This window comes from Saccopteryx leptura, chromosome 6, assembly GCF_036850995.1.
Source record: "Saccopteryx leptura isolate mSacLep1 chromosome 6, mSacLep1_pri_phased_curated, whole genome shotgun sequence".
NCBI lineage: Eukaryota > Metazoa > Chordata > Mammalia > Chiroptera > Emballonuridae > Saccopteryx > Saccopteryx leptura.
Genome location: NC_089508.1, coordinates 149,561,726 through 149,586,604, shown reverse-complemented (window position 1 = coordinate 149,586,604; position 24,879 = coordinate 149,561,726). Strand labels below are relative to the sequence as shown.

The window sequence follows — 24,879 nt, the reverse complement described above, 5'->3', positions numbered from 1 at the left end:
GCAGCTAAAGAGGCAAAATTATAAATAGAAATGGTTTCCATAGATAGCATTTTTAGGCTTATTTGCATTAAAATTTCTGTAAGCAGCATAGGAGAGATGCTGAGAGCAATAATAAATTTGGAAACCTTCTTCAATCACAGTTCTACTTCTTATGTATACATTTTGTCATATAGTCGTCCTCCTTGTGCTTGCTTTTGCTTCCCATGCTTTCAGCTATTGGCAGTCAACTGCAGTCCAAAAATACTGGAAAGTTCCAGAAATAAATAATTTATATTTTTTAAATAGTGCGCTGTTTTGAAAAGTATGATGAAAGCCTGTGCCACCCCCTCCATTCTTCCCTGGACGTGACTCATCCCTTTGTCCAGCGCTTCTGCGTTGCAGACAACCTGGCCCTTAGTCACTTAACTGGCTTGATTATAGGATCTGCTGTCAGGGTATCGCAGTGCTGCTGTTTGCATCAGCCTTTTTTAATTTCATGATGGCCCCAAAGTACAGGAATAGTGATGCTGGCAATTTGGACATGCCACAGAGAAACTGTAGAGTGCTTCCTTTGTTATAATATGTATTATATGATTAGGAAAAACATCCTGTGCGTGTGGCTCTGTACTCATGGAGGCTTTAGGCATTCCCTGGGGGCCTTGGACTCTTATCTTCTCTGGATAATGCAGTTCAGGGTTCTATTTTTCCTGGTGTAATTGATGTATAGTATGTCCCTTTTTTTAATTTCTAACTTCTTAAGAGCATTTTAAAACTTCTCTGATATATTTTTTGATTATTTCACCCAGTCATGTTGGGCATTTAAGCATTCTGACGCTGGTTGTTGTTCACACAAACCTTAGGAAATCCCTAATCCTGAGAACTCTGAGTAGACTAGTTGGTTTTATGACAACAAAGAACTGTTTGGTGAAGTTAAAATGGCTTTTCTGGGACTTCATCAGTGCAATTTTTCCACTTTACAGACAGCAGTGCCTGGATTCTTTCCTCCTTACCCTGCCTCTGTTGCTCTACTGGCCTCTTTCTCTTTTCTTTACCTGATTTTGTCCATGGAAAGATGGTTAAGTGTTTGGCATACAGGAGATGCTCACTGAAACAATTAAATGCTTGAATGAATGACTTTTGATTTCCCAAACATTGGAGAATCTTTGAAGGTTTTTAACCAAAAACATGGTAAAAAAAATGTATCTTCAAAATATTTATGGCCCTGGCTGGTTGGCTCAGCGGTAGAGCGTCGGCCTGGCGTGCGGGGGACCTGGATTCGATTCCCGGCCAGGGCACATAGGAGAAGCGCCTATTTGCTTCTCCACCCCCCCCTCCCCCTCCTTCCTCTCTGTCTCTCTCTTCCCTTCCCGCAGCCAAGGCTCCATTGGAGCAAAGATGGTCCAGGCGCCTGGGATGGCTCCTTGGCCTCTGCCGCAGGCGCTAGAGTGGCTCTGGTCGCAGCAGAGCAACGCCCCGGAGGGGCATAGCATCGCCCCCTGGTGGGCAGAGCGTCGCCCCTGGTGGGCATGTGGGGTGGATCCCGGTCAGGTGTTTGCAGGAGTCTGTCTGTCTCTCCCCGTTTCCAGCTTCAGAAAAATACAAAATATATATATATATATATTTAGTTCCTCATATTCTTTAAAATGGCTATTGATGTTGGGACTTGGTACATATTTAAATAAGTAAAATAGGCCAAGGCTTGATGTTTTTGAATGGAATGGCTCAAATCCATTTATAGATTTTATTATTTGCAACAGACAACTATAGTGAGATGAGCAGGGATTTGGACATTTTACTTGAATACATGAGAAAATGGAGATGATAAAAGTAATTTAATCTTGCTTCGATTAGATTTGTTTTTGTAATGTTTTAAAACTTTGAATGTAATGTCTGATGATTTGGGAAATGTGAAACTTGGCATCAGCATTGTTTTATTTATTATTTTTATTTTTATTTTTTGTATTTTCTGAAGTTAGAAATGGGGAGGCAGTCAGACAGACTCCACATGCGTCCGACTGGGATCCACCGGCATGCCCACAAGGGGGCGATGCTCTGTTGCAACCAGAGCCATTTTAGAGCCTGAGGCAGAGGCCATGGAGCCATCCTCAGTGCCCAGGCCATCCTTGCTCCAATGGAGTCTTGGCTGCGGGAGGGGAAGAGAGAGACAGAGAGGAGGGAGAGGGGGAGGGGTGGAGAAGCAGATGGGCGCTTCTTCTGTGTGCCCTGGCCGGGAATCGAACCCGGGACTCCTGCATGCCAGGCCGACGCTCTACCACTGAGCCAACTGGTCAGGGCCATCAGCATTGTTTTAGTAAATCAGTTGTTTTATACACTGTTATTTTTAAAAATAGGTAATTTGTTTCATTGTTTAAGGAATAAAGTATTTTATGCTTCTCCTGGAACCAGTTAATCAATTTAGCAGATTTTTATGACATATTCTATATGTATCTACTCCCAATATTAGCATAAATAGGGAAGAGTGTCATAAAGACATGCTCTTGTAGTAGTTTACTTTGTGTCTAGTGTTCTGAATTATCAAATTATAATTTATTTTCTTAGCTCCCCTGAAAATTCTGCCCGCCAATGGATGTGCTCAAACTGAAAATTTCCGCAGTGTGTCCTGAGTTGAAATTCTTCCCAAAGTGACTTGATTGGAATGTTTGGTTGATTGTGGCAAGTCTGACTTGCTTTCACCATAAATGGTACAGACGTGAGTTTTTAGAAAATGGGCAGTGGAAATTACAGCTAATACATGGAATACACTGAGAGGGGTGACTGCTTTCTTCCTTCCCTCTTTAAATTTAGTACTCTGACATCACTAAAGTTGCTCACGATGCTTGCTTTTCTAACATACCAAGTCAGTGAAAGTAGGGGAGGTGTGTACTGTTGATAAAGAGGTTTGTATTGAGAGAATAACAAATGTGTGCACATTGGCATCTCATCCCTTCTAATATTTACATGTGAAACCATAGCAAAATAGAGAAAGTTATTCTTTAGAATTGTCTCAACTGCCCAAGTTGAACACTTTCATTTGAGAATAAAATTTTAAATCACTCCTTTTAAGGAACAGTGGTCAATTGTGATCACCTCCATCTAATATGTGATTAGATATGATTATGTCTAATATATGTAATATGGTATACAATATGGATGTAGCCCTGGGATTTTTCTCTGACAGCCAGAAGCCCTAAGTCACTTCAGACTTTTCTCATCCCTCTGTGTTCCAACTATTCTTTTTTATTTCTTCTTATTGAATTTACTGAGATGCTACTAGTTAACATGTTTCTAATTTTCAACACTACCTCAGTCTCATCTCTGATAACAATTTTTTCTTCTTTCAGCATAATCATTCAACTGTTTGCCACTTCTCTATTAGCCTTTTTATTGCTTTCCTTTCTTAGGTGTGTGTGTGTATATATCTTTATACCATGGAATACAATTTCACTAACACTTTCTATCATCCCTCCCTTTCAGCTCAAACTTTCTTATAAAAGCACAGTATGACATAACTTGTACAACACCTGTACTTTGTTTCTCTGGTCAGTATATTTTAAAAAGAACCTTTCAATATGTTCAAGCTTTCTGTACTCTCACACTTCTTATTTCCTACGTCATTCTCCACAGGTGACTGTTTCCTCCATCCAGAAGAAAAGAAGAGTCATTCCAGGGAAAACTGGCTTCCCTCGGCCCCAGCCAGGGAGCATCCTGTATCTTCAGCCTTCTTTTTCAGCTGCTTCCTCAGTTTCAAAAGAGGGGTCCTCCTTATATTGTACCAGTCCCTTCATCTGGGCTCTGTCTCCTGTATGCCCAACTCTCTCACAAAACTTCCATTGTCATTCCTCTCTTCTCTTCCGCACACCAGTTTCATCTCAAAGGAATCACTCCAGTCAGGACTCCTACTTAACATCTCCATAGTTAAACATGTGACCTTCAACACCATTCTCTGCTTTTGAGCCTCTGATCTCAGCAAATCGCACCATTCCAAGCCAACTGCACACAGAACCATGAGTTATTCATGAGAACTTTTCTCCTTGAATTCAGTCCATTCCCATTTCTTCTTAAAGGTCCACGAATATCTACCTCATTCTATATCCTTCCCTAACACTGACATCTAGGCTAGCATCACCTGTTACCAGATAGATGACAACAGCCTCCTAATTCATCAAGATCATTCTCCAATTTGTTTCTGATTATAAATATGACCTGTCACTTCTCTGCTTAAAACTCTTAATCACTTCCCGTAACAAACAAAATAAAAACCAAATTCCTTTCCGGAGCCAGTGAGATCCTGCATAGACTGACCCTGTCTGCACTTGCAGCCCTGCCTCGCTCTCCCTGCTCCCTGCTTCCTGTTCTCTAATCACTCCAGCCCTCTCTGGTCGAACAAAGGAATCCTGCTTCCTCTTTTTGCACTCTGGATTTTTTGCATATATTAACTCAGTGGCACAATTCTGGCTTCAAGGATTGCATTCATATGAAAACTTCGGTGGACCCTGGCCAGTGGCTCAGTAGGATAGAGTGTCAGCCTGGCATATGGATGTACCGGGTCCAATTTCCAGTCAGGGCACACAGGAGAAGCAACCATGTGCTTCTCTTTTCCTCCCCTTCCTCCTTCCTCTTCTCTCCCTCTTCCCCTCCTGCAGCCAGTGGCTTGATTGGTGTAACCATGGCCTCTGAGGGAAGATGGCTTGGTTGGTCTAGCTGTCATGCTCAGGTTTTAAAAACAGCTTGATACTCAGGTATCAGCCCCAGACGGGATTGCTGTGTAGATCATGGTATGGGCGCATGCAGGAGTCTGCCTCACTATCTCCCCTCCTCTCACCTGAAAAAAAAATAAATAAAAGAAAAAAGAAAGAAAGGAAAAAGAAAACTCCAGCAGAAGGAGAGCAGATATCTAGAATTATCAAAATTATCTAGAAGGGTAAAGTGACTGTATGAGAAGGTTAGAATACACGAATTGTGAACTAGGTTGCAGCAACTCTGGGTGTTGGTTGCCATTCCAGGGCAGCCAGCTTCAGGTGGGTAGGTGCTGTATGTTCTGCTGCCGGGTTCTCCTGGCCACAGGCTGGTTTCTAGGAAACTCAAGGCAGCTGCCGAGCTTCAGTAGTGAAGCCAGAATGAATGAGCAGAATTGACCACTACCTATAATCAGTCCAGCAAAGCTACAGTGTGTGGAGAGAGATGACTTCTGTGCTGAGCCAAGGGCTAGAATCCTATTGATTATGAAAGAAAAGTATGACCTGATTTTATTTCTCAGACTAAGGAAGTGGATTATAGCTATTATGAATACATTATATCTCTTAGCATTTTAATGTTTATGAAACTATTTTCATCTCCTACCTTGGCTCATAGCTCACTAGTTTTTAAGGTAGGCACAAAAAAGATTTTTTTTTCTTTTTTTTTCAAAAATTTTTAAAAAATTCTTTTCATATAGATATGCCAAAAGAAAGGTTGCAACTTTACTGTGACACTTGAATTTCAAAGTCAAAAGAACAGCTACATCCAATTCCCGTGCTGCTCTTCAGAGGGTTGGTTTAAAATTTAACACTCCCATGGTCAGCATGTGTCCTATGAACATGTTAGTGAAGTGTGATGCAGTGAGAAAATGACTAACAGATGACACTGAGGAGCCCATTCAGCTGGTTTCCATGGTGCAGGCCTCTTTCAGTAAAATTAACCTATTTTTAGTTGTGTTTGGGACAAAGCCCAGACCAGTACTGAAAAGAGTCTGCTACCTTCAGCCTGGTGTTATTTGCCCTTAGTCATCATATGAATGTTTCTGATGTTATATGCCTCAGGAAAGACACATTTTTATTTTCTTCTACAGTATTGCCTCAGCTGATCTTGGGTCCTATGTCAGGGTTCTCCTCCTTTTTTAAGAATTTGAAAAACCCTAAGAAAATACTCTGTGTGTGTGTGTGTATGTGTCCCCTGTAATTCACTGTAATGAAAAATTTCTGAGTCACAGTAGAACGGAGTTCCTCCATCCTCACCTCCCAGAATGCAGTGCCATGGGAATAGGCAGAGATGACAGCCTCCTGTCAGGCCCTCCTCCTGGGCCACAGGGGCTCCGCACTGAGTGGCAACAAGGCAATGCTTCAGCTCCTTCTTCAGGAGCCTGACTTTCTCTTTGGCTGGAATTGGATGTGCCCGTGGCAGGTCTCCTTTGACTCGAACGCGTACACTGGTAGAGGAGGGGGCATGTCTTCGGCTAAGGTGGGTCTCCCAGTACTGCCACCAGAGCCCCTTCTGTCCTGTCAGTCAGGCTCTTGCCCACCCTGGGATGGAGGTGGGGCGGGGGGTGGGGGGGGTGGGGGAGAGAAGGTGGTAGTGGTCCAGGATGTAGAAGGGAGTGATTATAGCCTTCCTTGAAGCTAGGAGCTTGTATAGCTTAATGTACATCCATGTGCACTTTGGGGACTCCCACAACTCCCCTCCATTTTTTGCCGCTGTCATGTGCCTCTGTCCTGTTTGGGTTCCCAGCTGAAAGCAGTGTGCGATCTTCAACTGCCCTTATTTTAACAGCTATGATTGAGTTATTCAGTATGATTCCCCCCTGTGTATAGCAAATTGTATGTACAGAATTTTAATTACTTCAGAGATAATCTTAATTACTGACATAAGACAAGGTATTAATAATTTTGGTGTGTATAAAATTCAAATCACTATGAAGAGTATTTCTTCCTGTTCAAAGTCTTCTCCGAAGCTGCTCCTGGTGCAAATGTTTCTTTTCTTTTGTACTTTTAGAGCTCTGACTGAAAACGGCTCTAGAGGTAGAGGATTCATGATCATTCTTCCCCTTCCCATGTGGTTTTCTTTTTTTTTTTTTTTTTTTTTTTTTGTATTTTTCTAAAGCTGGAAACAGGGAGAGACAGTCAGACAGATTCCCGCATGCGCCCGACCGGGATCCACCCGGCATGCCCACCAGGGGGCGATGCTCTGCCCATCTGGGGCGTCGCTATGTTGTGACCAGAGCCATTCTAGCACCTGAGGCAGAGGCCACAGAGCCATCCCCAGCGCCCGGGCCATCTTTGCTCCAATGGAGCCTCAGCTGCAGGAGGGAAAGAGAGAGACAGAGAGGAAGGAGAGGGGGAGGGGTGGAGAAGCAGATGGGCGCTTCTCCTGTGTGCCCTGGCCGGGAATCGAACCCAGGACTTCTGCACGCAAAGCCGATGCTCTACCACTGAGCCAACCGGCCAGGGCATAGATATCTTTTTTGAAATATGGTTAGTCTGCTATCAAAAATATAGGTTGGGCCCTGGCTGGTTGGCTCAGTGGTAGAGTGTTGGCCTGGTCAGGGCACACAGGAGAAGTGACCATCTTCTTTATACCTCCCTCTTCCCCTTCTCTCTCTCTCTTTCTCTTCACCTCACACAGCCATGGCTCAATTAGTTTAAGTGCATTGGCCCTGGGTGCTGAGGATGGCTCCGTGGAGCCTCTTGCTCAGGGGCTAAAAAAATATATATCAGTTGCAAACATGGCCCCAGATAGGCAGAGCATTGGCCCCAGATGGGGTTTGCCAGGTGGATTCCAGTTGGGGAATAGGCAGGAGTCTGTCTTTTCTCCTCTCACTTAAAAGAAATATATATGTTGAATCACATACACACTTTCATTTCTGCCGATTTAAACTGTCAATTTTTTTTATTGAAAAACCTTTTTACATGTTTCATGAGAATGCTGTGTTGGTGTCTACCTTACTGCCAGTTTAGACACAGTGAACTGTAGTCGTCCCTACTGTCAGACTTGTTCGTGTGGCCGTGTTCTTTACCATCAGGGTCCTAGTCTTTGTATTTTCATGGCTGCAGATTGTAAGGTAGGTGCCAATGCTAGTGGCTATACATTGGTAAGAGGAGTGTGCATGTCCGTGTCGGGGGAGGAGATAGAGCATGGATAGTCGGTACTAGAGTCTGTCAGGCTGCCAGGTCACACACATGCCAGGAGCCACTTCTGGTGATACCTGTTTCTGTTGTAACTATATCTTTTTAGTTAAAAGTAATAGTTCTCATCTCATTAGAGTTGTGGGTGACTGGGATTGTGACCATTTTTTCAGCAATTCATAAATTATAAGCTCATGACAGGAGATTTAAAAAATATCTGCTTTGTTTACTGCTGCATCTTACTACCTCTTTCCTCATCTGTCTGGTACCTAGTAGGCACTTGATAAATGACTTCTGAATGAGTGAATGAGTGACCAAATGATCTGCTATTCAAGGGGCAAGTCTAAGACTAATACTCTGGAACTAATTCCTTTGCAGCCAGAACACAAATTCATATAGGTCATTGTCTGCTAAAATTTAACTTTAGTGTGACATTTTCATAAATATATTAAGAGCATTAACAGAAGCTTTGTATATAAAACTTATTTCTTCAAAATTTTTAGTGCTTGTTATATGGCAAGAAGAGTTTAAGGTGCTAGGAATTCCAAGATGAGCAAGTGAAATCTCAGCCCTCTTAGAATGTGCATGTTAGTTCAGAAAGATAGGCAACAAACCAGCAGATGAATGATTCCATGGCTAGTGCTAGCAGGTGCTATAAAGAGAATTCAAGAAAAGCCCTCTCTGAGGTACTGTGTCTGCAGAGCCTGACTGAACTGCAGTAATGATCCTTGTGACTCTCTGAAGACAGAATGTTCTAGGCCAGGGGCAGTCAACCTTTTTATTCCTTCCACCCACTTTTGTATCTATGTTAGTAGTAAAATTTTCTAACCGCCCACCAGTTCCACAGTAATGGTGATTTATAAAGTAGGGAAGTAACTTTACTTTATAAAATTTATAAAGCAGAGTTACAGCAAGGTAAAGCATATAATAATAATTACTTACCAAGTACTTTATGTTGGATTTTTACTGTTTGGCAGAATAAATCTTTAGAAAACATCTTACTATAGTTAAATCTATCTTTTTATTTATACTTTGGTTGCTCCGCTACCACCCACCATGAAAGCTGGAACGCTCACTAGTGGGCGGTAGGGACCAGGTTGACTACCACTGGTCTAGGCAGAGAAGGTACAAAGTCTTCATGGTGGCAACATGCCTGAGGGCTTCACAGGCTGAAGAAGACTGAAGGAGCCAGCCAGTGAGGTGAGAGGGGAGTGAGCACAGGGAGTGCAGGAAGGTGGGATCCATGAAGGATCAGGTGGGAGTAGACTGTTGCAGACTTGCAATCTATTTTTGGGAATGTTGCTTTTCCTGAGTGAGCTAGGAAGCCAGTGGAGGCTCTATGAACAACTTGGTACTGGAATCATCAAGAAGAGAGAGTAGGACCCTCTCCGTCATTACTGTGGGTGGTGGGCTAGTGGAGCCACCTCGTGCCTGTATCCACAGTGTCTGCAGTATTGCTACAGCCTCCTGGGACAATACACTGACCAGGGCTGGCTCAGCACAGAGCTGTAGGTGAGGCAGACAGCATTGCCTCATACCTCCAGCTCCCCAGTGCACATTTATTTATTTTTAATTTCCTTTAAAAATTTGTTATTCCAAATTCCAACATTATCTTGAGTTCTTTGGGTATGTGTGTTAGCAAAGACATAGATTTAAGAGGAGTTTGCATTTCAGAAGTAAGGGGCAAGAGATGGGCAGTAATGTGGGTGCATGTTATTTCATTAAAAAGAAACTCTGACTGACCTGTGGTGGCGCAGTGGATAAAGCGTCAACCTGGAAACGCTGAGGTTGCCGGTTCAAAACCCTGGGCTTGCCTGGTCAAGGCACATATGGGAGTTGATGCTTCCTGCTCCTCCCCCCTTCTCTCTCTCTCTCTCTCTCTCCTCTCTATAATGAATAAATAAAATCTTTTTTTTTTTTAAAAAAAAAAAAAAAAAAAAAAGAAACTCTGAAATGGGTAGCAGAAATCAGGTTTTCAGGTCAGCTTCTGGCAAACACTGCCACTTGACTTTGGGCAAATGATGTTTCCTCTTTAATACTTACATTCGTCATCTTAAAATAAGCAGAATTTGACTGGATGTATCCCAAGGACATTGCCAGACGGTATTTTAGTCAACTTGGACTGCTCTAACAACATACTTTAGCATGGTGGCTTCATCAGTAGAAATTTATTTTTCACAGTTCTAGAGGCTGGAAGTCCATGATCAAGGTACAGGTCACTTTGGTTCCTAGCAATACTTCTGTGTTGCGGGCAGGGCAGCCACCTTTTGTGTCTGTTCCTATAAGGGCACTAATCCCATCCTGAGGGCTCCACCCTCATAACCTAATTATCTCTCAAATACCATTAAATTGAGGCTTCAACACATGAATTTGGGGAGACACAAACATCCAGGGCATAGCAGCCAGCTTTAAAATCTGAAACTATCATGTTCTTTCATTTTATTGAAGAACTTCCAAGTTATATTTACTGTAGGACAATTTGTTTGACATGCAGGTCATCAAAAGTTTGCTTTAACTGGCAGTGCTGATAGTTAAATGCACATCCAATGCCCTTGCTTTGTTGATTCCTGAATTTTAGTTATGACACGCTATTTTGGTGTTCTGGTGGACCGCGAGGTTGTTCCATTTAAATACACTGTGTATTAACACAGTCCTTTTGAGAGTAGTTGAAGAAAAGTTTTCATTTAATCTACAGGTTTCAGAAAGAAACCAGGGATCATAGGGAGGTTACTAATCCTAATACATACTGAATTGCTACAGGGTAGTTGTCTTTCCACACTTGTCAACATTTTCTTCAGTAATTCTTTGTGGTTGTAAGAAAAGAATTGCAGAGATGTCTCTTTTGGGGTTACTAGGGACTCTGTTTGATATTTTAAAATAGCGGTTCATAAGATGTTTGTCTCTTGTAAAATTCGCTGGTAGAAAAACATTTCAATTAGTGAGATCAGAGTCTTAAATTATTGTTTTAAAAGCTGTTATATGTGGAATAGTTGACTAACTCTTCTCATATTCCAAGTAGCCTGGATTCTGTCCATCAGAAACATATTTTGATGAAGGGAGGTCTGTACACATTTAAAAAGATGTAAAGAGTCATCCAAACATTTCTAACAGCATGCCTTATTCCAGATGTTATCCTTTAATTATATGCTGTTAAAGAAAAATTTTCCTTAAAGTATTAGAAATATCAAGCAGTTGAGGAGTAACAGCTGCTGAAAGTCAAGACGTGTTTGTGTGGTGGACATTTAAGTATGGAATACTTTTCTTCCATTTATTCTCTTCATCCAAAAAATTTTTCTTTGTACACTTGCCACTACCTTGACATAACACGGTGTTTGTATAGTGAATGGCAGTAGTCAGTGTCTCATTTCTTTATAACCTCTTTTTTTTTAAAAGATTTTTATTTATTCATTTTAGAGGAGGGGGAGGAGCAGGAAGCATCAACTCCCATATGTGCCTTGACTGGGCAAGCCCAGGGTTTCGAACCAGTGACCTCAGCATTCCAGGTTGACGCTTTATCCACTGCGCCACCACAGGTCAGGCAGTGTCTCATTTCTTAGTGCACACTCAACTCAATGGGTACGCAAGTCATTCTGAAAACCTTGCTGTGCGGCATCTGTTTGACTCCCGGCTCTGCCACCTGCCTGCCTGATAACTCTTCTCTCTCTTGAACTTTTGTGTAAAAAGGGGGCAATCATAAGACTCATGTATAGGGCTGTTCTGGGCATTACATTGGATAATGAATGTTATGAAATAATGCAATTTTAACAATAAATATTTTTTAGTTGGGGCGTAGTATATTTTAGATGAACCAGAACTGAAAGAGTCCCATTAGATCAGCTGGGGTGTGTAGAGCCAGTAAATTCAGCCAAGATTCTTTAGTAAATAGGGGCTTTTTCAGTTCCATAAAACTTTCCAGTTTTATGCAGTGGTTTCTTGAGGGAAAGACTCTAACCTACCATTGAGGATAAGTTGTCTGGAAATGTGTTTAGCTCTGGCCTTGGAAAGGGAAAGGAAAACGGCAATAAGAAGTAACAATGAGAAGGGGGCAGTGCCCACCTTCACTTCCTGTCCTAGAGAGCATGCTGCCCATCCTACACTGAGCATCCTGTGAGTAATTTTATACTTCAAGTCAGAGGACTCCTGTGTAGGGTCTCAACATGTCTAGTGTTACTTGTGTTGAAAGCAATTTAAGAAGATAATAAATGAATGATCTGACCATCTTCTAGTTGTATAACCAAGTTAGAGTGACAGGGTTGTGATGGAAGAAACACTCATAATCAGAAGACCTTATGTTTAAAATTAGACTACACTCCTCCACTGTCCTTAGGGTCCTTACCTGTAAAATAATAATGATACGCTTCTCTAGCTTATTGTGTTTCACACATAATCAGTAGTGCCTATATGTTAATTAAATATGAAACTAATCCAGTTATTTGAAGTCAGCTTGATTCCAACATTAGTTTGGAGGAATATCAAAACTCTATAACAAACTTATTTGAAGGTGTGGTCATTTGGGTATTGGTCTGACCTATGATGTATTTTCACATGTGTAACAAAAATGTTTCTTTTTTATATAGGAAACTAAAATAGCGTAAGACTACAAGATTCATTCACTTATTTCAATTTTCTTTATTTTTCAGAATTAAAAATTAATTATCCTTTGTTAAAATTGTTAAAAATTTAAATATTTAACAGCATCGAGTCTTTTAATTTGTCAACACAGTAATTTTAAAATGCAATTTACAGTCATTCTCAAACTGAGGGATTAGATTTTAGATAGAAAATGAAAAGTTATTGGTAAAAGATAAATGAGTGAAATAAAATCAGGATTTTTTTGGTATAGATATTTTAGTCTTGATTCCTCTCCTCAGAACTCCTTTCATTTTTCTCTCTCCATTATGGGTCTGGTATTCTTCTCACTAAAACAGAGTGGGAGGAAAATAGCTATATTATCTCTCTATTCAATAATTTTCTTTACCTAGATGAGACTGAATAAAATCAAATTTAGGCCCTGGGCAGTTGGCTCAGTGGTAGAGTGTCAGCCCGGCATGCCCAGTGTGTGGAAGTCCAGGGTTCAATTCCCAGTCAGGGGAAGTGACCATCTACTTCTCCACCCTTCCCCCTCTCCTTCCTCTCTGTCTCTCTCTTCCTGTCCTGCAGCCAGGGCTCTTGGAGCAATGTTGGCCTGGGTGCTGAGGATGGCTCCATGGCCTCCTCCTCAGGCACTAGAATTACTCTGGGCCACAACGGAGCAGTGCCTCAGATGGGCAGAGCATTGCTCCTGGTGGGCATGCTGGGTGGATCCTGGTTGGGTGCATGCGGGAATCTGTCTGGCTGCCTCCCTACTTCTAACTTCGGAAAAATAAAAACAAAACAAAAAAACCACATCAAACTTACTGCAGAAGGGCTGCATGACTCAGGTGGCAGTGGGCTGGGGGGGGGGGGGACAAACAATGGCCATAGCCGCTACAGATTGTTCAACTTGATCAGTAGTATGCTGTTTGGATATAGGACAGAGTAGGAAAATGGGTCTCAGGCAACACTGGCCTCAGGGTTCAGACCTCTCTCAGAGGCAGGGTTTATAAGCAGAAAGCAGAGTCTTCCAGTCTCTCAGTAGAACTCCAATGAAAACTTGTCCTCTAATGCATGTGGGTAGGAAAGAAAAAAAGAACATTTAGGGCATGAAGTGCAGTTTAAAAAGTGGGAGTTTTATTGGGTTTTTTTTGTGTGTTTTTTTTTACAGAGACAGAGAGAGGGATAGATAGGGACAGACAGACAGGAACGGAGAGAGATGAGAAGCATCAATCATCAGTTTTTTGTTGTGACACCTTAGTTGTTCATTGATTGCTTTCTCATATGTACCTTGACCTTGGACCTTCAGCAAACCAAGTGACCCCTTGCTCGAGCCAGAGACCTTGGGTCCAAGCCAGTGAGCTTTAGCTCAAACTAGATGAGCCCGCACTCAAGCTGGCGACCTCGGGGTCTCGAACCTGGGTCCTCCTTATCCCAGTCCGACGCTCTATCCACTGTGCCACCACCTGGTCAGGCAAAAAAGTGGGAGTTTTTAGAAGGATGAGAATGAGGCTGATTTTATAGGGTAGTAATACTAATTAAACTTCCCAGGCCACATTTATAAGGGTGAGAAAAAAGAGCTTGAAGAAGGTGGAATCAGTGGAAGGCCTTTTACACCAGTGTAAAGAGTTAGTATTTGATCCAAGAAAAATCAAGAAATGTGAATGAAGCTGACTTTCAAGTTGTCACACTTGATAGAAAGTATTACATGATATATAAGTTATAGGTGTGCATATATATGTGTGTCTTCTTTACTTTTAGTATCCTTTGAAGAGAATAAACATTTGTGAAAAATGACTTCTCTACTGTTCTTTTTCTGGCTAAATATGGCATTCATTTAAAACGTCTGATATTTACCAGTCACTGCTACTATTTGGTTTCATAAAAACCCTCCTAATTATCTGAGAAAGCCAAATGTGATCTGAGCTTTCTTGGCAGAAGGGTATTGACTTTCATTAAGACTGAATTGTAGTGCAGACCTTTAAGCCTTTATCTGCATCTCATTAACTGGCATGTGATTTGGGAGTGTGGCTATTATACAGAAGACAGTGAGTGGCTAGAAAGGGTTGTTCAGAAGCAAACCATGCTTAAACCTGGCGTGTCTGCAAGCATTATACACTCCACCCGACAGGCATTAATTTCCCTAAGTGTTTGGAAGCAGCCATAGTAAGGGTTTTTAAAGGACATATCTAGAAGTAACATTAATATCTTGTGGGTGTTTTTTTTTTCATTTAATTTAGTTAACTGCTAAGTCTTTTTTTTTTTTTTTTTTGACTTTGCATGACTGCTTGGTTGAAGCAGTAAGAAAGGAACACATATGATATAATAGAAATAATCCTGGGAAGCCACAGATGCGTTTTTGTGAACTGAATCCCTCTCCCCTCAACATAAACTTTATATGATGGTGTGCTCTTCTAAAATTCACTACAGTTAGAATAAAATGTTTCCTTTGTATAAAGATACAGTGGAGGCAGTCCTCACAGCTGTTGTTAAGATGTCAGCAAGTAGATTGTGTCTTGTTAAATATAAACTGTACTTGAAATCCACATTCATCTTTCACTTCTATTAAAGAGACATCATCTTGTAATACGTTTTTATACATCCACACATAAATATAGATTAAAATGAATTTACAGTAAACTCTGTGTGAACTGTTTTCAGTTTTAGCTGTGCTGCTAATGCTTTTCAAATATGTCCATGTGCTCTCAAGTCTGGCCTCTTTAAAGTCAAAGGCTTACCTCTAATTTTCACATGCATAATTCAGATCTCCAGTATTAAAATTGTCTGCCTTACTATAATTCGACAAACCTACATTGAATATTGAGTGCAAAAGGCACCGTGTTACATTACACCATTTTGATGGGTGGTCAGAGTTGGAACCTTTAGCACTGACCTTGGGAAAAGCCAAGTAGGGATTTTCCAGCTCCACTCATGGCGTTAACAGAGTGTCAGTCATCAGATCTGAGCAGCTAGGTTCTCACCAGTTCTTCTGAGTTCAGGTATAACTGTCTATCAGTGACAGATCTTTCTCAAACTTTGCTGGAACAAAAGCAATGTGAACCAATAATTTTGATTGTCAATTTTTGTTAAATGGTAAGCATTCTGTGACAGTGAGATAGATCTCAGAGCCAATAGGCCAATGTGTTGTTCAACATTCTTGTTGAGATGTTCCAGGCTCTGAAGGGCAGTGTTCTCAAAGTTTAGGCCGGCGATAGTCCACCTGCATCTGAAATGGGTGGGTATTTGTTAATGCAGATTTCTTGGCCCCACTTTAGACTTAACTGAGTCAGATCTCTAAAAGTGAAGACGGAAATCTACTTTTAACTCACACCTTGGGTGTTTCTTAACCACGGTGCAAGTTATCTTGCTAACATTTGGGGGAGTGATTTATTGCTATGAAAAATGTTTATTAGGTACTTAATGGACAGCGAATTAGTTAAATCAGTGCTGTTATGTATTTGTATGTATAATATTTTACAGAAATATTTAATCTTTCAAAAAAGGTATCTGAGGGTCAGTGGAAGTAACGATGCTATTATGATAGATCTTTCCTATTTTCTTGTAAAATGATATTTCAAAAAAATTTACTTTGTACTTACACAAACACACATGTGAGGTTAAAAGTTGGCATAGCTAGGGTTAAATAAACTGGTACAAGTTCAGGAGCAGATTTCTGGAGTCATTATAAATACCACTATATTTAAAGTAATTGGTACTACTTCTATTTTCAAGGTAGTGATTTACTTATTAATGTTTAATGCTTAAACATTACTTAATGTAATTAAATGGATCATGTGGTATGATGTGTATTTTCTTCAGCTGAGCATTAGATAATTATAGTTAAGTCATTAGTATGCCGATTGCATACTAAACACATTTTCTTGCTTTTTGTAAACATTTAATTTGAAATACTGTAGAATGACTATCAGTTGTTTTTATTTGCCTCCGACTTAACTCAGGCCTGAATAGAAACTTTCTCATAAAGTATTTAATTCATTTCTCTTTACACAAAGAACATGCAATTTCAAAGTATAATGTAAGTAGATTGTCAAGATTCTTTGGAGTAGGAAATTTATCTTCCTTTCCAATTTTAAATTCTTTTATCTTTTATTCAGTGGTGAAATCATTCTGGTAAGTGCACTTATGTGCTGCTTCTAAAAGAGCTGAAGGTCAGCCAGGAATATTAGCCCGAGCACTGTGCTTTACTTTAATTAATTCATTAAGGCAGTTTTTTTCCTGCTGAATCAAGGGGGGAAAAAAGAACTCCCAGCAAAGGCTATGAGCATATTTCTTTGTTGAGTGAATCAAGTGAATGCTGTGCTCGGTTCTGTTTCTCTGACACTCCAGGCGCTTTCCTGCCAAGGGGTCTTGCAGCACAGGGTGCCTTTGCCCGTGTCGGGTTCCTCAGGTTCACAAAGCTGCCTCCTTGGCTTCCTTCAGCTTCCCACATGAAGGCAGTCCTCTCAGATCAGCCTGTTTGACTGCTCTGTTTAATGCAGATCTTTATGTCAGCCTTTTGTTTCCTCCCATCTTTTTTTTTTCTTAATTGAGAAGTGGGGAGGCAGACAGACTCCTCCATATGCCCTGACCAGCATCCACCCAGCAAGCCCTCCACCAGATGATACTCTGCCCATCTGGAGCATCACTCTGTTGCTCAGCAACTGAGCTGTTTTAGTGCCTGATGAGAGGCCATGGAGCCAATCATCAGTGCCTGGGGCCAACTTGCTCCAATAGAGCCATGGCTGTGGGAGGAGATGAGAGAGATAGAAAGGAGGCAGAGAGGGAAGGGTAGAGAAGCAAATGGTCACTTCTCCTGTGTACCCTGACCAGGAATCCAAACCTGGACATCCACATGCCAGACTGATGCTTTACCACTGAGACAACTGGCCAGAGACAGTTTGCTCCCATCTTAAGCCTTATTACAACTTGTAATTGTTTTATTTTTCTGTAGACTCATTTCTTTTCTGTCTTTCCCAATGGGCTGTGAGCAAATTGTAATCACAGAAAATATTTATCTTATAAACATTTATGTCACCAGGGCCTAGCAGAATGATTGGCACATAGGAGATACTCAGTGCATGTATTTGTTTGACTTCAGGAATGGGTGGATGGATGGACAGGTGGGCAGACTGACTGATGGACAGACAGATAGATGAATCATAAATGCTCCTGGGTTGAAAATGTTCACAGTGAGAGAGATCTTAAATGGCATGCTAACATTAAATAATGCTTGCAGTTGCTTAGCAGTAAAGAATGGGTAAACCCTTAGTAATTTTATATTTATCTAAACCACTTGAGTGGAATTGGACTAATCACATTGGAGCATTTTGTGGCTTGTGTCGTTTTTCTGAGATCTTGTACTTTAGTCACACTGCTCTGTGTGACTTGGCTGACACTGTGAAAGTGATTTTCTTTGTATAACTGTGGACATACTTTTTCTGCTTTTTGTAAAAAAGGCATGGTATGTGGATCTAATTTGATCAATAATGCCACCAGCCAGTCCAGGCTGTGAAGCTATGCCATCAGAAACCTTTCTGGGATTTGAATTTTGTAACTGACTATACCTGATGATGTATGGCATAGTTTTGGGGAAAAGTGAGTAGATTTATGAAACTCTAAATTATTATTGTCAAATATCAGTGTAAATGCCTCCATTATGTCAGATAAATATAAGGAGGTGACAGCTGTTTCCCACAAAGCTAGGAAATTCTTTATTGCAATATGTACCTATAAAATGTATACTTAGCACATTTTTTGGTGTTCTGTTTAAAAGTGCACAAAAACATTTAGAAGAAAATGGAGTATTTAAAATCCATTGGGAATATACTGAATAGATTCAAGAGATTGAAAAGGAGAAGCTTCAGGATGATTCTGTTTTTCAGTTTATAAGAAGATGGGAGTAGCTGCATGCATTTCAGTTGTAATAGGGTAGGAGACTGCATTTTAGATTTGGCATCATTTAACAGAAAAAGATACTTAATATAGTATTTAATTTGTCAAATATAGTAAGCTGTTATAAAGATATGCAGAATAGTTTAAAATGGGGTTGTTCCTAATTTTATTTTCCATGCTATTCATTTAGATTTATAAATCTTCAGTCATTGATAAAAGACTAGCATCAAAATACTACATACTGTGGGTTGAATTGTTATTGCCAGGCACTGAGCTAGGCAAGATTTTTACATATCTGTATGCACAGCAACTCTGCAAGTCAGTATTATTACCTCTGTTTTATAAATGAGAAAATTGTGGCTTACAGAGGTTATTGGTCTAAAGCCATATTGCTAAAAAAACAAATACAAAAAACTGCTGACTCAAGTTTATCTGCTTTCAGATTTTTTATGCTGTATCACATTGCTTCTAGAAAAGAGCTTCAAGGATTTAAAATAATAATACTCAGAGATATTAGTCATGTAGCTTATATTTTCCATTTACTCAGTCAACAAACATTTATAAAGTGAGCAGGCATTGCTGAGAATTGGGGATGGTCTAAAATTATGCTTGAAATTTGTCTCTAAGGACCTCAGTTTGGCAAAGTAGGACCGTCCCTGGTGGCTGTAGATTTCTGCACATGCCTGTGTTCTACTGGGAATGCAGCAGCTTCACTGTTTTCCACGTCTTTTCATCTCTGGCTAATACAAAAACAAAAGAGCTACCTTCCCTAGACCAGCTCTCAGTGTGCCTTGTTTAACTAGCATTGACTAAATAACTCTGACAAGAGACACATTTTCCCTTATGAATCAAATTGGAATTTTGTTGAAATTAAAGTAGGTAAATTTTAAAATATATTTTATTTATTGATTTTACAGAGAAAGGATGGTGAGGAGGGTGAGGCATGAGAAGAAATTGCTTCACTCTAACTGTACATTAACCAATATCATATGTGCCTTGACTGGGTAAGCCCAGGGATTTGAACCAGTGACCTCAGCATTCTATGTTGGCGCTCTATCCACTGCGCAGCCACACTCCAGGCAGAAGTAGGTAATTTGAACAAAAAGATTATCAGTGTCACTTTCTACCAATGAAGTAAGTAAATCTAAATTATTTAGATGGACTTAAGCAGTATATCATTGGTTACTAAAAAATATTACAAATTGTCTGAACAACTGCTGTGAACCCCAGATCCAGGCAGCTGGTTGTCTACCTCCTCACTGCCTGCATCTGCTCTGGTGGCTGTTGATGGTCCTTCACTGTGGGGTTCTCTGTGCTGAGAACGTTTTGCTGCTTTGGCAGATCTGATTCATATTTCATGTCTGGCTCAAGTCACCTTCTCAGTTTTTTCCATTCCTATTAATCATCCCTTTTCAGAACTCTTTTAGCCCCTAGTGTAGTGGTTCTCAAACTTTTTGTAGTTGGGGCACATTTAAAATCCTACAAATAATTGTAGGCGTGCTATATACAAATTTCTGAGAAATATGTTATAATAATTAAGTCAAATTAAAAAAATATAAAGTCCAAGCGTGCTTTTATGGTAATTAAACAAAATAAATACAACAAAACGAAATTTATTCTGACATTAAAAAAATTTTTACTTTACATTTTTTTTTTTTAATTTTTCTGAAGCTGGAAATGGGGAGAGACAGCCAGACAGACTCCCGCATGCGCCCCACCGGGATCCACCCGGCACGCCCACCAGGGGGCGACGCTCTGCCCACCAGGGGGCAATGCTCTGCCCCTCCGGGGCATCACTCTGCTGCGACCAGAGCCACTCTAGCGCCTGGGGCAGAGGCCAAGGAGCCATCCCCAGCACCCGGGCCATCTTTGCTCCAATGGAGCCTCAGCTGCGGGAGGAGAAGAGAGAGACAGAGAGGAAAGAGAGGGGGAGGGGTGGAGAAGCAGATGGGCGCTTCTCCTGTGTGCCCTGGCCGGGAATCGAACCCGGGACTTCTGCACGCCAGGTCGACGCTCTACCACTGAGCCAACTGCCAGGGCCTACTTTACATTTTTTTGAGTTATGCTTTTTAGAATTTGTAAAAAAGAGGGGTTAAAAATTTTTAAAAGACAAAAATGTTATCTTTTATATATATATATAGATACATTCTTAGTAAGATTTAGTAAATTCAGCAGGTCCCGGTGCAAATGTGTTAGGTTTTTTCATTCTTGTGTTTATGAGAAACATGAGCCTGATGTGTCCTAGCGATTTCTCCAATATTTAGGCATATATCTGAAAGGCAAACTCTCATTTCCTCGTCAATACATTGAAGAATTCCTCTCTTTTTACTCTTAATTGTGTTGAGGGTAGAAAATCTTAATTCCCATAAATAGGATGTTGAAAACTGTAGTAAAATGTTCAAAGCTTTTTTAGATATTGCCACATATTCTTCTTTTATAGAAATCCAAAAGGCTTCAAGAGACAATTCCTTATGTTTAATCATAAATCCACGATCAGTGGATATAGCTGCCAGTTCTTCTTCTGTTAATGTTAAACAAAAATCACTTGAAGCTTCCATGAATGAGTTTTTAATCCAATAGTATTGTTCAGTGTTAAGTGATGGAAAATGCTATAAATTAAATTCTTCCCATCAGCCTTCAAGTCCTATTTTATTTACACTTAACTTTTGCTCACTTCCAGAATTGGATTCTTCAATATCATACTTCTTTTTGAGAAATCTATCCATTTTATTTGGGTGTATTTATCTAAAAATAATATAATGATGTGTTAATAATAAATATAATAATGATATGTTAACAAAAAGTGGTATTTCTGTAATGAAATGGTGTAATAGAGTGACTATATTTATTTTTATATCTGGGCACATGCTGCGAACCAGCACAGCTAGTAATTCCAGGTCCCGAGTGGGAATGGTGCAGAATTAAGAAAATATGCAGAATTAAGAAAATATGGGGTCAGGAGGGCCCTGTAATTGCTGCTGGTAAGAACAAAGTGCACCCAAATACCAAATCTTGCTTTATTTATAGGGCAAAGTGGGCCATTAGAAAATCAATGAAATCTTTGATCATGTTTCCAAGGCAACCCAAGAATTTTACCAAGTGCAGAAAACCCCCACCATACATATCATTTTAACTTGACACCAAACAAAGGATAGAAGAAACTTGCCTCCAGTCTTTCTGGGGAACATGGAGGATAGTGTAAACAATCCAGCACCACAGCTTAACAGCCTTTTACAACCTAATCAGGCAAGTAACGTGGGGGGTTGGGCAGACTGTCATCTTACAGCCAATTTCCCACACCCCTGTTTCCCCAAAATCTAAACTCCAAAAACCCTGTTGGTTTTTTTGGCCCCCAACAGGCACATATTTCTCTGGAATACCATGGGACACAGCTGGAAATCTTCTAGGATGCACCAGTGCGTCCTGGCGCACACCTTGAGAACCACTGCTCTAGTGTATCACTGTTCTTTGTTCCTTACCCTTTTGTGTGCTCATTCATTTCTAGTCTCATTATGTGACTTATTTTCAAATAGATTGTAAACACATCATACATTCATTTTGTGGGTTTTTTGTAGCACCCAGCTGGGAAGACAGTTGAAACTGGCATTTAATGCACACAGGTTCACTTCATAAACCCAGTGAGTGGGTTGGGACATGTAATTTCCAGGCACCAGCAGCTATAGTTATTTAACTCCTTTCAAATTGAAATCTCATTAGACTGGACTAATTCCTTAGCACAGTATTTCAGTAGGGAAAAATTTTACCATACATACCTACTCTCTGCGATTGTCAATCACCTATGAGACAGAGGGTCAAGGACACAAAAGTTTTAGTTACAACGAATCTGGGATGAAAGAACTTGTATGTCTAGTTGGTTTGATACTTTAGTTTTGAAGATTTACAAAAGCATAATTGATTCTACTTAAAAATGAGAAATCATATCCTGAAATCCATTGAAAGCTTATTGAACATAAAACGCACCATCACATCCTTACAGTGAACGTGTGAACGGTCGTCTTGCTCCATTCAGCCTGATCCTCTTTCTGACATTGTCATCATGGGCTGTGTGCTTCTGTTTTAGCTTTGCCTTTAACTAGATAATATAGCCTGAATGTGTCCAATTTCCTGTAACCCATTGTCAGGGTGTTATCTCTAAACTTGTATTTCCAGTCTATTTCTAATCGTTTTATGATCTGAGTAACAAACTTCATATACAGCATACTAAGGAGTAAGATTTCTTTTTATTAACCCAACACTCAGCATTAGGAATTAGCACTAAGCTGAGTGATATACGGGGAGCAGAGAGGAGCCCTTCGGTGTCTCAGGTGAAGCAGGTCTGCTAATTGCATCTGTGAGCCCTCTTTCCATTCGGAGTGGCTATTGCCCAAGTGAGGGTGGTCTGGACTGAAATTCTTTCAGTAGACCTTTTATTAGGAGGAGGAGGGATGCTCCTATGCTTGTTTGCTCTGTTTACCTGTAGTATTTTGGTGTATCTTCACTTTGAAAAAACAACATTTTTTTTTCATTTACATTAAGAATTTATTAATAGCTTTAGCTATACTAAAACCAAGCACCCTAAGAAAATCTCGTGTCTAAACAGACTTCAGGATTCTACAAAGATAAAAGGATGAAAAATTACACAAAGAGACGGATGACTCGAGGACATGTAACCCCTGTCCCTGGAATGTTTCCCTTCCCACTCTATCCCTGGTGTCCAGGATGTGGGGAAGCAAGCTCACTTTAGCACCCTCACCTGTATGTATACAGAAGTGAGCATCCTAGTATTTCTTCATAACCCAAAATTCTCGAAGGAAGTAGCCCTTCTTAGTTAAGTAGTAATCTTCATGTCTGTCTCAGGGGCTTTGTTCTGGAGAAGCTGTACCATGAAAGCCTACTGGTCTATTTCTGTAGTCAAATGTGCATGTGTTTGTGTGTGTGTGTGTATGAATATGGAAAAATGCCCTGCAATGGGACATTCAAGGACATTTTCCTCACCCACCCATCATTCACTCAAAACCAGGCCTATAACAGGCAAGAATGAACTAGGGACCTGTCCTGTCTGGTCCCTTCCCAATGTCCATTTCTTAGACGTGCCGTCTTGTGTGTGCTCTCACTGCCTGTGTCTTCATTTGGTGCCTTGTGTCCTCTCATGGCCATCATCTCTGTCTCCTAGGCCTGTTGTGCCTGCTCTGCCCCTTTTCCCCGTGCATGGCTCTGTCTCTTCCTACACGATCTGCCCCACTGACTGGGTCTTGTGATGGCTCACTCATGCTTTCTGGTCTCATGAGGAGTCTCATGCCTTCTGTTGCTCTCACACTGTCTTTGAACTCTCTCACATGATGCTCCCTACTTCTCTATCCCCTGTGACTATTTTTTCATTGAATTCCTCTTCCTCTCTTGTGAGTTATCATTTAGCTGTGGTGTTTGTGAAGTGTTTGAGACATAGATTTTGCCTACACCATCATGCCTTACCAGAAATTTAGTCCTCTCAGCCATGATTGTTGATTTATACCCTATTATTCAGTGCAAGACCTTGTGCTTTCCAAAAGGCACTCATTGTGTTTTATTCTTCCTAATTTAATTATACTTTCAATGAAAGTTTTGAGAATTCAGAGTCCTTTTATAGTCCTAGCTTGGTTACTTCTAACTATATATTCAAGAGAACTGAGCAAATTTTGCCTGTTTTTATATACCTCTGAATTGTAGTCCTGTACAACTAGCTGTTTTATTAATATAAAATTCTTGTTCCTACTCAAATGAATATAAATTGTTTTTTTTTAATAGTTGCTAAATTTTTGAGATCACTTTAAATGCAACTTGAAGATTTCAAGAGTGATTTTCCTCCCTCTCTCCCTCTCTCTTTCTAAAACCCACTGCTGTTTTGTATGATTTCTGTTAGACATTTCCAGCAGTCTGTGTTGTCATTTGGTAAAACCTGCCTTCCTCGATTTTTACAGGCAGTGCTTTGATGAAAGGCCTTGTTCTCGCTCCTGGAGAATGATGAGCGCAGCCTCACAGTCCTTCCCTCTCCCCATGATTGCTGCCACGCTTGTCTTTCTAAAACATGTCATTCTGTGTAAGGCATTTTTATGCTTAGGTTTTTTCAATGTCTCCCTATTGACAAAGAACAGATTTTATAGCAAGATCTGCCCTGCTCACATTCTCAATAAAACTTAGCCTACTCCCTCTGAACCCAAACTCGTTGTATTTTCTCTTAGAATGATAAGGCTTTTCCACAACACCACGACTTTTTTACATGCCGGATCCCCAGTCTGGAATGCTTTTATTTTGTCTGTTTGACAAATTTCCATTTGCCCTACATTCTTTTTTTTTTTTTAATATTTTTTATTTATTCATTTTAGAGAGGAGAGAGAGAGAGACAGACAGACAGACAGAAAGGAGGAGCAGGAAGCATCAACTCCCATATGTGCCTTGACCAGGCAAGCCCAGGGTTTTGAACTGGTGACCTCAGTGTTTCCAGGTTGACACTTTATCCACTGCGCCACCACAGGTCAGGCCTGCCCTACATTCTTAATAGATTGACCACCCCTGAACATTT

General features: G+C 40.5%; 1 protein-coding gene and 1 non-coding gene across 2 annotated transcripts in view; one reads left to right on the top strand and one right to left on the bottom strand.

Annotated features, from left to right (window-relative positions):
• CHSY3 (chondroitin sulfate synthase 3) overlaps positions 1–24,879 on the top strand; it is a 427,468-nt gene that overhangs the window by 53,573 nt on the left and 349,016 nt on the right. The window lies entirely within an intron of this gene.
• Positions 7,107–7,182, bottom strand: TRNAA-UGC (transfer RNA alanine (anticodon UGC)). The gene has a single exon. It is a non-coding gene; the product is annotated as a tRNA-Ala (tRNA).